Source organism: Oncorhynchus mykiss, chromosome 17 (genome assembly GCF_057628025.1).
Source record: "Oncorhynchus mykiss isolate SJ-2025 chromosome 17, ASM5762802v1, whole genome shotgun sequence".
Classification (NCBI taxonomy): domain Eukaryota; kingdom Metazoa; phylum Chordata; class Actinopteri; order Salmoniformes; family Salmonidae; genus Oncorhynchus; species Oncorhynchus mykiss.
The window spans coordinates 58,577,687-58,591,992 of NC_143038.1; the positions used below are offsets into that span (position 1 = coordinate 58,577,687).

Here is a 14,306-nt window from a genome sequence, read left to right on the forward strand (position 1 = left end):
TCGTTTTTGGGTTATGCTCAGGTAAAACAATTTGGCTAATCTATACTTCCCTATTTCTAAATCCTTTTCTTGAAGATCAAGGGGTATAACATTTATTGGAATGATTGTAATTCTGATAGATTTTTATTATTACATGTAGTAGAAAGTGATGGGTTAGAATAAGCCTACCTAACAACTCATAAAGTAACATTTAACATCCATATATAGCCAGCTATGTAAACTTTAACATTGATTTATACTGCAATAGATTTCGTCGAACTGGTAACACACATTTTTTTATTCTTCTAATGGCTCATACGGAGATAGTAATCTAAAAGTAACTGAATGGGTAATACAAAAGTGACGTTACCGATTACAATTTTGGACAGGTAACTAGTAACTGTAAAGGGTTATATTTAGAAAGCAAGCTACCCAACCCTGAATGTACGACTCCCATTAGATGTAAATCAGATGAACTCGTTCTAATTCGCTCCACTATGCCCCCCACTCACGCGTGTTCCATCCTCTTGTGCATACTTTAATTCCACCTCTCATTCCCTCCCGAGCTAAACTCGAAGCGCGAGGCACTACCGATGGTACACAGGAGCGCTGGAATTTCCCTAGAAAAAAGTACTAAGTAGAAATAGCGTCATATTTGCAGTTACACCCTAATGTGAACAGTCGAGTGGAAAAAGTCACGGGATTCTACGTTTGAGAAATTTGCTGATAAGGTAAGTTCACCCATTTTGAGTTGTCTATCAGGGAGTTGAGCTCACTAATGAATTTTCTCTGTTCCCCACTGAAATATTTTGTAAAGCTGATAACTACTTTTGGATGCATACTGTGTTTATTTGGGAATCGTAGCCTATTCTTTATCCGAAAATCACTTTTTTTCAAACACATGTTAATTATATTGAATGGCCTATGAAATTTAACTAGGTTAATAGTGCTGTTATTTCATGTTTATAGCCTAATACTTCCGATTTTTGCTGATAAAGTGAAGGAGAACGATGCACCAGAATTTACGCATTATGATAGACTAGACTGCTCGAAACTGTTTGCTGTCAAATTGATATTTACCATGCTCGCCTATTGTAAACGACGTGCACGGCACTGTGTTTGAACAGCCTAGGGAAGCACATCGTGAAGTAGCCTATACTTTTGTAAATCTGAGTGCTACAATTTCGTCAATTTCTCTGTTGCAAAAAGTTATATAGCCTAATAAACAGCATCGCACCTTACCCCTGAGTCAAGGTTGAGATGTTCTGTCTCTAGGCTCTTTACTTCACTCCGTTTTATATTTAATAACCAAATGCAGGCAGATGAGAAAAATGTCATATGAATGCAGAATAACCAGTGGCATGTTCAGATGTAGGCTATCAACTTTTTGGCACACCGTCCAACAACATCACAACTCACTCTACCAAATCAAACGCAATCTCTTAAATGCTATAAGATCTAAATTCTCACTCAACAAGCATCTCATTTTATTCAGGAAACCTGTTAGATGTAAAAACCGGCATGAAATGTTATGTTTCGTATTGTTTTTATTACGGTTTGGACGTCCCTCATCAGTTTGTATGATATGTTTCGAATTGCAATTTCTTACAATGTTACGAATTTGCAAACCATATACAGTGGGGCAAAAAAGTATTTAGTCAGCCACCAATTGTGCAAGTTCTCCCACTTAAAAAGATGAAAGAGTTCTGTAATTTTCATCATAGGTACACTTCAACTATGACAGACAAAATGAGAAAAAAAAAATCCAGAAAATCACATTTTAGGATTTTAAATGAATTTATTTGCAAATTATGGTGGAAAATAAGTATTTGGTCACCTACAAACAAGCAAGATTTCTGGCTCTCACAGACCTGTAACTTCTTCTTTAAGAGGCTCCTCTGTCCTCCACTCGTTACCTGTATTAATGGCACCTGTTTGAACTTGTTATCAGTATAAAAGACACCTGTCCACAACCTCAAACAGTCACACTCCAAACTCCACTATGGCCAAGACCAAAGAGCTGTCAAAGGACACCAGAAACAAAATTGTAGACCTGCACCAGGCTGGGAAGACTGAATCTGCAATAGGTAAGCAGCTTGGTTTGAAGAAATCAACTGTGGGAGCAATTATTAGGAAATGGAAGACATACAAGACCGCTGATAATCTCCCTCGATCTGGAGATCCATGCAAGATCTTACCCCGTGGGGTCAAAAGGATCACAAAAACGGTGAGCAAAAATCCCAGAACCACACGGAGGGACCTAGTGAAAGACCTGCAGAGAGCTGGGACCAAAGTAACAAAGCCTACCATCAGTAACACACTACGCCGCCAGGGACTCAAATCCTGCAGTGCCAGACGTGTCCCCCTGCTTAAGCCAGTACATGTCCAGGCCCGTCTGAAGTTTGCTAGAGAGCATTTGGATGATCCAGAAGAAGATTGGGAGAATGTCATATGGTCAGATGAAACCAAAATATAACTTTTTGGTAAAAACTCAACTCGTCGTGTTTGGAGGACAAAGAATGCTGAGTTGCATCCAAAGAACACCATACCTACTGTGAAGCATGGGGGTGGAAACATCATGCTTTGGGGCTGTTTTTCTGCAAAGGGACCAGGACGGCTGATCCGTGTAAAGGAAAAAATTAATGGGGCCATGTATTGTGAGATTTTGAGTGAAAACCTCCTTCCATCAGAAAAGGCATTGAAGATGAAACGTGGCTGGGTCTTTCAGCATGACAATGATCCCAAACACACCGCCCGGGCAACGAAGGAGTGGCTTCGGAAGAAGCATTTCAAGGTCCTGGAGTGGCCTAGCCAGTCTCCAGATCTCAACCCCATAGAAAATCTTTGGAGGGAGTTGAAAGTCCGTGTTGCCCAGCAACAGCCCCAAAACATCACTGCTCTAGAGGAGATCGGCATGGAGGAATTGGCCAAAATACCAGCAACAGTGTGTGAAAACCTTGTGAAGACTTACAGAAAACGTTTGACCTCTGTCATTGCCAACAAAGGGTATATAACAAAGTATTGAGATAATCTTTTGTTATTGACCAAATGCTTATTTTCCACCATAATTTGCAAATAAATTCATTAAAAGTCCTACAATGTGATTTTCTGGATTTATTTTTCTAATTTTGTCTGCCATAGTTGAAGTGTACCTATGATGAAAATTACAGGCCTCTCTCATCTTTTTAAATGGGAGAACTTGCACAATTGGTGGCTGACTAAATACCTTTTTGCCCCACTGTATGTTACACATTTGTTGTGGCTGTTAGCTAGGTAGCTAACGTTACTTAAGCCAGGGGTTAGGGTTAAGGTTAGGAGTTAGGTTAAAGTTAGGGGAAGACTTAGCTAACATGTTAAGTAGTTGCAAAGTAGATAAAAAGTAGTAAGTAGGTGCAAAGTTGCTAAAATGCTAAAGTTGTTCGTGATGAAATTTGAACATGCAACCTTTGGGTTGCTAGACCTTCGCGTTACACGCCAACCCTACCACCCTACTTTTGTTTTTGCCTTAAGTAACCTTCTGTATTATGTAACTGTAACAGTATAGCTTCCTTCCCTCTCCTCGCCCCTACCTGGGCTCGAACCAGAGACCCTCTGCACACATCGACAACAGCCACCCTCGATACATCGTTACCCATCGCTCCACAAAAGCCACAGCCCTTGCAGAGCAAGGGGAACAACTACTTGAAGGTCTCAGAGCGAGTGACGTCACCGATTGAAACGCTATTAGCGAGCACCCCGCTAACCATTTCGCATCGGTTACACTCACCACCCTTCTGACCTCCTCCTTTTCCGCAGCAACCGGTGATCCGGGTCAACAGCATCAATGTAACAGTATAACTTCCATCCCTCTCCTCGCCCCAACCTGGGCTCAAACCAGGGACCATCTGCACACATCGACAACGGCCACCCTCGAAGCGTCGTTACCCATCGCGCCACAAAAGCCGTGGCTGGGGATGGGCCTGGAGACCTTTATTTAACTAGGCAAGTCAGTTAAGAACAAATTCTTATTTACAATGATGGCCTACCCCGGCCAAACCCGGACGACGCTGCTTAGGCTGTGAGACAGGGCTATTTCCCAATCAACCTCCTCATGGTGCTGATGCTGCGAACTGTGCAGCGATGCTGCATGCTTATCAAAATACAGCACTTATGGGCCTCCCGAATGGTGCAGCGGTCTAAGACACTAGAGGTGTCACTACAGACCCAGATTTGATCCTGGGCTGTATCACAACCGGCTGTGATGGCGAGTCCCATAGGGCGGTGCACAATTGGCCATGCGTCGTCCTGGTTAGTGGAGGGTTTGGCCGGGGGGGCTTTACTTTGCTCATAGCACTCTAGCGACTCCTTGTGGTGGGCCTGCAGGCTGACCTCCATCGTCAGTTGAACAGTGTTTCCTCTGGCACATTGGTCGCTTCTGGGTTAAGCAGGCAGGTGTTAAGAAGGGCAGCCATATAGCACAGCTTCAACACCCGTGAAACAGTTGCATAAAAAACTTTACGTTTGTTAAGCCATTGACAATATATAGCATATTTAAACAGTGTATATATTTTTTATTTATTTAGGAAAGTGAACACTTTCTGTCTCCATGATAAGAACAACTGGGAAGCTGATAAAGGATGAGAAGTTTGACACTCAGGTGGTCATCAAGCAGTCATCCCAATGACTGACACTTCCATTTATGCCGTGGCAGATTAGTTTTAGAATGACTCCTACAATCAGTCATGCTATTCATTTTCAATACTTGTATTGTGTAATGCTTGACTATTTCTGGCCACACATTCCAGTTGATATAGTACTATATCAGTCATGCAACTTTTTATTTTTCATGTAATTAATGAGACTTGCAATAGCAAATGTCCCATTCTAAATCTTGGTCATATTTCTGACTTGTTATTATTTAACAGCCTGCTCCTTTTACACCATTTAAGCAAAAAAAAAAAATCACACTTTAAAATGTACAGACCTGTCTGGAATAGTGTGCTTACACAACTTTTTGATATGTTTTATACTTTTTAAACTATTAAGCTTTTTGTGCTTTTTTGTCCATCTTCATTCACTTTAATGTGACTTTTTAAAACATTCTACTGCTCCACATTATTAAAAAGTCACATGACTTCCAACATTCCATTCACTATGAACAATGCAACTTTTGACACAAACCAGCTACTTTGACCACTTTCCAAACAAGTTAGACAAACTGTTATTGCATATGAAATCTTACGCTACTTCTCTGCAATTCAAATATGAAATCAGAATCAAAATATATATTTCCATTCTGACGATATAGCTGTTTTAGTAACAGCATAAAATAAACATCTCCACTAAAATAAAAAAAACTGAAATTCTGTCCACTTTCCCAAGAAGTTAGACAAAAAGTTAGCGCGTATAAAATCTTCTTCTACTCTGCTATTCACTTTCCCAACGACAAGTTAGTGTTTGAAATCTTAGTCTATTTTTCTGCTATTACAATCTGAAATCGGATCAGAAATATCTTCTAAGGTTTTATGAAGTCTTCCTCTTCTTCTCTGCGTCTCAAATCGGAAATAAGAATATAAATAACTTCTACCAATCAAGTGGTTCAACTACCACAACAAATATTTTAAACAGGTAAATCAAGTCCCAGAATTTGGGAATTTAGAGACATAGTCTCTAATTAGAGATCTAGTCTCTAATCCAAAATCAATATAGTTATGGACTGTCATACATTAACACATTTTCTTTTTCATTTATTTATTTGGAGAGATTCCCATAACCACTATGACGTTCTGCATTATCATATTCTTTGACACAAGTTAATATGTATGTCAAATTCAATAATCAACCCATGACAATTAGGCTCCAAATCTATTGCTACAACCCTGTGAGGTAGCTAACAGGGATGTGAGATCAGAAACTAGCTATTTTTTATTGCAGCTGGTGAAGCACAATGACGTTACACATTAAGACCATGCTCATTGAAATGAAATGACGCTGGGCACAAGGGCTGCGGCTGCCAGTAACTGGAAGGACAACTCTGAAATCCCCTGGTTAAAATTATCTCGGTTGCCTATATACCGATTTTTGTTTTGTCTGGAGTTTTACACATGAAATAGAATGCACTGTGAATACATTTCTACACTATACGGTCATTCCTCCATATGCTGAGTCTCTAAGGAGTAGACTGTGGGGGCTTTTAAGATGGAGCATCGGCATGTAGCCTAGATAGTGTTTAGCAGCATGGGATACGTGCCTCATGAGTAACCAGAAGGGGTCCAGCTCTAGACCCCAGGTGGCCTCTGAACAGCAGCAGCAGCCGCTGCTGTAAACAGGAACAGGAACAGACTAGCGCATTACTTCACAGTTTGTACACAATTAGATCTCCAGGGAACATGGCTGGGTAATTTGGCAGTAACGGAATTACGCTGAGACTCAGATTTTTCACTTTAAAATGTATGCCAAACAAAAAACATTGATCTAAAAGTTTAACTAACCATACAACTCTATGCACAACACAGGAGGTTGCTGGCACCTTAATTGGGGAGGACGGGCTTGTGGTAATGACTGGAGCGGAATTCGTGGAATGATATCAAAATAAATCAAACATATGGTTTCCAGTGTTTGATGCCATTCCATTTACACCTTTCCAGCCATTATTATGAGCTGTCCTCCCCTCAGCAGCCTCCTGTGATGCACAATGACTACTTTGAACAATTTACATGGAATTGCCCGGCTCTCAGTTATTAAGATTGGGTCTCCCCACGCCTCTGTATGACTTGTTTGTGTGTGCGCTTTTGTCCAAAGTGTATGTGCATGTTTGAGAGATGTGAACATAAACAGTTACTAAAGCAATGTTGGCTCTAAAAAGTTATGATGCGATTGTCCTTGTAATATATTAGCACACTGAGGCAGGGATATGGGTAAAAGAACAATGTTCATGTGATGTCATGGGTCAAGTGCAAGTACAGATGATCACATGGAGTAGGTATTTACAGCGCCACCTTCAGGTACTCCAGGTAAGTACATGTACACACAGTACATGACATCTCCCTTTAGATATATTTTTTTCAAAACAATGTTTTCTTTCAACTCAGTGTTTCACAGTGCAAACAATAAACATAGCTTTTTTCTTCATAACATAGATATCCCAATTGTCATGTTATTATTAATGGTTTTTTGAAACTTTTTTTCTCAATAGTTTGTTTGAACTATAAACACTGACATCATTTTCAGTATAGTCTTTCAGTACTGGTGATGTTTTGGCATTCTGATAGGTCTTCTATATCAAGTTGAATTCACTGTTGTGTCAGTGTTTACATTGTTGGTTTCTATTGTTTGTTTTGGTGTTGTTGGTGTTGGAGAATACACAGGTGAGTAGTTTTCTGGCTGACACTTGTTTCAGGTTCTCTTTCCACTGCATAAGGTACATCCATTATAGTTTTTCTCTGTGTGTGTTATTTCATGTGTTTTTATCTGGTGTCTCGGGTTCCTTCTGTAGATTCTCTCGTTTGGTGTTTGTACTATGTATGAACTTGGCTGGTCATGTATTCCAAGTACAGTTGCTGGTTGCCATTTGTTATCTTGTCTGATCCTGCCTGACTGGTTCTCCTTCCTTCATGACCGAAAGCTTACATGTGCCTTGGTCAAAGTAGTGTTTTTGTCTCTGTTGTCTGCTTGTTGTGTAGGTCGGGGTGGCAGTGTGGCCTAGTGGTTAGAGTGTTGAACTAGTAACTGTAAAGGTTGCAAGATCAAATCCCCAAGGTATCAGGTAAGAGTATTTTCCAGTAAGCAACTATTTGTTTACCTTCATTAGATAACTTTGTTGAAAAACGACCAACCTCAGATTTCCCACTTCCTGGTTGGATTTTTTCTCAGGTTTTTGCCTGCCATATGAGTTCTATTATACTCACAGACATCATCCAAACAGTTTTAGAAACATCAGAGTGTTTTCTATCCAATACTACTAATACTATGCATATATTAGCATCTGGGACTGAGTAGCAGGCAGTTTACCCTGGGCACCCTTTTCATCCAAAAGTGAAAATTCCACCCCCTATCCCAATGAAGTTAACCTAGCCTATATGATAAATGATCCCACTGACGGTTTCTCCAACAAAATGTTTTTTTTGCCACTACATAAGTCAGCATGATATTTTACTGTATTGATGACAATAAATCAAATTTAATTAGCTAAATAAATCATATTATTCAATAGTTTCAATACCATGTTAAAATAATGAAATGCATTCTGGGATTCATTGTGCAAATACTCTCCAAAGCGTTGCTGTTTCTGTCATAGTTTTAAGCAACAGTTGAGTTAGCTATCAAGAGGCAACGGCTGAAAAAAGAGAGAGAGAGAATCTCGAGAATAGAAAATTACGGATTTAAAAATCATCAATGTGTCAACACAAAAGTGGAGCCCAAAAGAGTAAGCCCAAAAATGAGAAAGCAGAAGAGGTATCAAAGTTAGTTAAATTAGATTCCTTTTTCAAATGCAGTTCAAGTGCAGCCATTGCTAGCACAAGCAATGTAGCGGGACCAGAAGAGGATGTAGGTTTATCATCGCCAGCAGCAGCTTTTAGTGGGTCAAGTGAGCAAAGGCCAAGCTGTTCCATCGTGCCAGAAGAAGAAACTTTGACCGAGGAGGATTCATTTTGTATGCATTTTGAAGGAGGGAAATAAGTGGATTATTGAATGAAGCGCGCCAGCTAAACTGAGATTTTGGGGATATAAAGAAGGACTTTTTCGAACAAAACGACCATTTGTGATGTACCTGGGACCTTTTGGAGTGCCAACAGAAGAAGATCTTCAAAGGTAAGTGATTTATTTTATCGCTATTTCTGACCTTCGGAAAATGCCTGGTTGGAAAATGTTTTTGATGCTTTTGTCCGCTGGGCGCTGTTTTACTGTGGATATAGATACCTTCGTATCTGTTTCCTCCAGCATCTTCACAATCTTCGGGGCGGCAGGGTAGCCTAGTGGTTAGAGCGTTGGACTAGTAACCAGAATGTTGCAAGTTCAAACCCCTGAGCTGACAAGGTACAAATCTGTTGTTCTGCCCCTGAACAGGCAGTTCAGTTTGCTGTTCCTAGGCTGTCATTGAAAATAAGAATTTGTTCTTAACTGACTTGCCTAGTTAAATAAAGGTTAAATAAAAATGTAGGAGACAGAATGCATCTCCTTCCTGAGCGGTATGAGGGCTGTGTGGTCCCATGGTGTTTATACTTGCGTACTATTGTTTGTACAGATGAACGTGTTACCTTCAGGTGTTTGGAAATTGCTCCCAAGGATGAACCAGACTTGTGGAGGTCTACAACTTGGCTGATTTCTTCTGATTTTCCCATGATGTCAAGCAAAGATGCAGGCCTTGAAATACATCCACAGATACACCTCCAATTGACTCAAATTATGTCAATTAGCTTCTAAAGCCATGACATAATTTCTGGAATTTTCTAAGCTGTTTAAAGGCACAGTCAACTTAGTGTATTTAAACTTCTACCTGGAATTGTGATACAGTGAATTATAAGTTAAATAATCTGTCTGTAAATGATTGTTGGAAAAATTACTTGTGGAGTGGCTGCAAAATCGATTTTGAATGACTCAAACCTAAGTGTATGTAAACTTCCGACTTCAACTGTATATTTGATTTTGCATCAGAAAAATAAAATGTAACTCTAAAACAACTGTGTCCTACCCGCTGGTCATCCAGATATGAGTCCCTTGCCGCTCTGAGATACAGATATGTGGACGTAATGAAGGCCCTCACCAAGATTGTACTTGTGACAAGAAGGACATAAAGGCCCTCACCAAGATTGTACTTGTAAGTGACAAGGACATGATAGAGGTCCTGTCCGGATTCAGACAGGATTTTGAGACGGCCAAAGTCACTGCAAAGACCCTTGTCGACAAATGGGGAGCTCAGAACGCACTTGAAGACACTCGGAGAAGGAAAGCAAGACATCATTTTGATGAGCTATGCGAGGATGAGCGACTGTCTGATGGGGAGAGTAGTTGTAGAGTCAATGTCTTTAATGCAATCCTTGACATCATTATCCACCATCTGTCAAACAGATTTAAAAGTCTGCGGGCATCATAGAGTCTGTTTGACTCCATCCATCCCACTACCCTGGCCAACGCAGTTGATGATGCGCTCTACGAGACCGCCAGCCGGCTGGCTGAACATTACAGCAAAGATATATCATCAAGCTTCTGTGGCCAATTACTCTCTCTCAGGGCCTGTTTTAAGAAAGAAATAGCAAAGCACACTACAATGAGAGACCTGGCCAAGATGCTCATTGTGGATTACAATTCAGTCTCTGCTACATTTGGAGAAGTAGTTACAGCGATGCTCCTTTTTATGACTCTGCCTGTAACGGTAGCCAGTGCCGAGCCTTTGTAAACCATTTTCTGGTGCATGGCCGTTGAGCCATTTCTGTTAAAAGGCATGCTGCCATTTAAGCAATCTGTTTGAATGCTCAACTTGATTGATTTGCTGGTGTTTTTGCTATAGGCCTCTGCGGGATGCTGATCATTTGAAATACCGGTATGTCAGTTTTGCCGCCGTGCGTAACTTCAGCGAGCATGTACTTGGTCATTAGCTGTGTTTCGGTGTTTCTGTCAAGAGATTGATCTATATATTTATGTTTTATAATATAGGCTATTGCCTATTATTTGCATATAAAATGGGGTGTTTTTTGACTGCTTTGTGCTTTCTGTGGTGCTGATCGACTTATAAGCCCGTCATGATTAAGCTACGCTACTGCTTTCAGCATTCTCCAAATGCAGACAATGACCCAAAACTAAAACTGGGTACAGACGCCAGCAGAGTAAGTAGACCTTTATGTTGTAAAATAAAGGTTAAATAAAAATAAATAAAATACCTACAACACCTAAAGTGGGCCTACAGTATATCTATAAACATTTTTTTAATCTACATGTAGGTCTCCTGATTTAAACCCAATCAAACTTATTTGTCATCAACTGAAAACATTCATCCGTAACTCCGCCAAGCCTACAAGCAAAGGTGAACTGGTCAAGACCATCAAGACGTTTTGGCTAGAGAAATTGACGATACTACAATGCAACCAATAAATTGATCATCTCAAGGTTTTACCCGTGGTTGTGGAGCTGGGTGGAAGTGTAACTAAAATGTAGTTTAAATAACCATATTTCTAGTTATTTTATTCACAAAAGCATAAAGATGTTGATGAAGAAATACTGTACTGCTTTTTTGAGTTAGAAATGTAACACTTTAGAGTACATAAGCATCAAAAACATTGCAAGTAGGGGGATACTCACACCTACAGTAGCCAGGCTATAAATAGACTATTATCATGCTAATCGTGCTACAAGTGTTTGAAAATCTGTTTACAAAATGCCACCAGCTGTCCATCACTACTGTAAATAAAAACACAGCATGTGTGTTTACATCTTGTTTACATTCTTTATTGTAACCACAATGTCACAAATAATTTATATATACCATTCCAATTACTTTTGGAGTTTGGGATCTACAAATGTGTGCATTTCATGTCATTTTTCGTTAAATCCAGTTCGGATTTACGTATAACTTTTGACTGACGCCTTTAGTGAGAGGTCTAAAGCTTTAATATTTAGAAGTATCTGCCCACCTAATTCATATCTAAGGGGCATTTTTCACGCCATTATTGGTTACATTGTTTTAGTTTGAACATGCAGACTGGTATTAAGAACAGCGGGAATGTTTTCCTAGTCATCGCCATTATTAGTGCAATGCCCTTAAAGTGTTGCTCTGTGCTACACAGTGGGGCAGGGTGGGGGTCCCCCTTCCTCCCCCTTCCCCATGGGCTAGGTCTGTCTTCTGTGCCCCCTGCCCTCATGCTTTGAACCTCGCGATGCCTACTGCTATTTCAGTGGATACAGCTGGAGAATTGCAAGGCAATCCCCTTGTGCGACACTCGGCAGCCAACCAATATGACCAATATATATTGTCCTGCTAATAACAGGGTTCATATTATATCTGTGAGAATATCCAAGGGGCTTTTATATAATAATAATCGCTTTGTTTAAAAAATAACTATATTTTGGAGATTATTTTGTTTTCAAATGTAAAACTAGTGAGAATCATTTAATAATGAATAATTGGATGTAATAAATGTATCACTAGTCACTTTAAACATCTCCACTTTATATAATGTTTACATACCCTACATTACTCATCTCATATGTATATACTGTACTCTATACCATCTACTGCATCTTGCTTATGCCGCACGGCCATCGCTCATCCATATATTTATATGTACATATTCTTATTCATCCCTTCACACATGTGTCTATAAGGTAGTTGTTGTGAAATTGTTAGATTACTTGCTAGATATTACTGCACTGTCGTAACTGTCGTAACTGTTAACCATGTGTATGTGACCAATAACATTTTATTTTATTTTATTACTCATACATGAACTCAGCAAAAAAAGAAACGACCTCTCACTGTCAACTGTGTTTATTTTCAGCAAACTTGACATGTGTAAATATTTGTATGAACATAACAAGATTCAACAACTGAGACATAAACTGAACAAGTTCCACAGACATGTGACTAACAGAAATGGACTAAAGTGTCCCTGAACAAAAGGGGGGGGGGGAGTCAAAAGTAAGTCAGTATCTGGTGTGGCCACCAGCTAGCTACATTAAGTACTGCAGTGCATCTTCTCCTCATGGACTGCACCAGATCTGCCCGTTCTTAAAGTGAGATGTAACGAATGATTACCACATGAGGGAGGAGGATGTCTTCCCTGTAACGCACAGTGTTGAGATTGCCTGCAATGACAACAAGCTCAGTCCAAATGATGCTGTGACACACCATCCCAGACCATGACGGACCCTCCACCTCCAAATTGATCCCGCTCCAGAGTACAGGCCTCGGTGTAACGCTCATTCCCTCGACGATAAATCCGACCATCACCCCCGGTGAGACAAAACCACCCCTCGTCAATGAAGAGCACTTTTTGCCAGTCCTGTCTGGTCCAGCGACAGTGGGTTTGTGCCCATAGGCAACATTGTTGCATGCGATGTCTGGTGAGGACCTGCCTTACAACAGGCCTACAAGCCCTCAGTCCAGCCTCTCTCAGCCTATTGCGGACAGTCTGAGCACTGATGGAGGGATTGTGCGTTCCTGGTTTAACTCGTGGCATTTGTTGTTGTTGCCATCTTGTACCTGTCCCGCAGGTGTGATGTTCAGATGTATCGATCCAGTGCAGGTGATGTTACACGTGGTCTGCCACTGTGAGGACGGTCAGCTGTCCATCCTGTCTCCCTGTAGCGCTGTCTTAGGCATCTCACAGTACGGACATTGCAATTTATTTCCCTGGCCACATCTGCAGTCCTCACGCCTCCTTGCAGCATGCCTAAGGCACGTTCACGCAGATGAGCAGTGACCCTGGGCATCTTTCTTTTGGTGTTTTTCAGAGTCAGTAGAAAGGCCTCTTTAGTGTCCTACATTTTCATAACTGTGACCTTAATTGCCTACTGTCTGTAAACTGTTAGTGTCTTAATGACCGTTCCACAGGTGCATGTTCATTAATTGTTTATGGTTCAATGAACAAGCATGGGAAACAGTGTTTAAACCCCTTACAATGAAAATCTGTGAAGTTATTTGGATTTTTACGGATTATCTTTGAAATACAGGGTCCTGAAAAAGGGACATTTATTTTTTTGCCGAGTTTAGTATTTTGAAGTGCACAACACACTACCTGCCCTCACTACTTGCCAAAAATATCATTAAGGACAACAACCAGCAGAGCCACTCCCATTTCACCTTGCTATCATACAGAAGGCAAGGTCAGTACAGGTACATGGGACCGAGAGACAGCTGAAAAACAGCTTCTACCTCAAGGCCATCAGACTGTTAAACAGCCATTACTAACATAGAGACGCTGCTGCCAATATAGAGACTCAAATCTCTGGCCACTTAAATAAACAGACTTAATAACGGTATCACTTTAAAAAATGTCACTTTAATAATGTTTACATATCCTACATTACTCATCTCATATGTATATACTGTATTCTACACAATCTACTGCATCTTGCCTATGCCGTACGCCATCGCTCATCCATGTACATATTGTATTGTATCCATTTATATGTACATATTGTTATTCATCCCTTAAATTTGTGTGTATTTGTGTGTATAAGGTAGTTGTTGTGAATTTGTTAGGTTACTTGTTATATTTTACTGCATATTTGGAACTAGAAGCACAAGCATTTCGCTACACTCGCATTAACATCTGCTAACCATGTGTATGTGACCAATACAATTAGATTTTATTTTATTTGAAAAAGGCTATTCTTGAACATGGGGTGAGACA

General features: G+C 40.3%; 1 protein-coding gene across 1 annotated transcript in view; it reads left to right on the forward strand.

Moving 5' to 3' along the window:
• Positions 1 to 437: 437 nt before the first annotated feature.
• Positions 438 to 14,306, forward strand: part of LOC110494580 (caM kinase-like vesicle-associated protein) — an 80,726-nt gene continuing 66,857 nt past the window's right edge. Inside the window, exon 1 of the mRNA XM_036950676.2 lies at positions 438 to 710. The gene's annotated coding sequence lies outside the window, so the exon portion shown is untranslated. The remainder of the gene's footprint in view (positions 711 to 14,306) is intronic.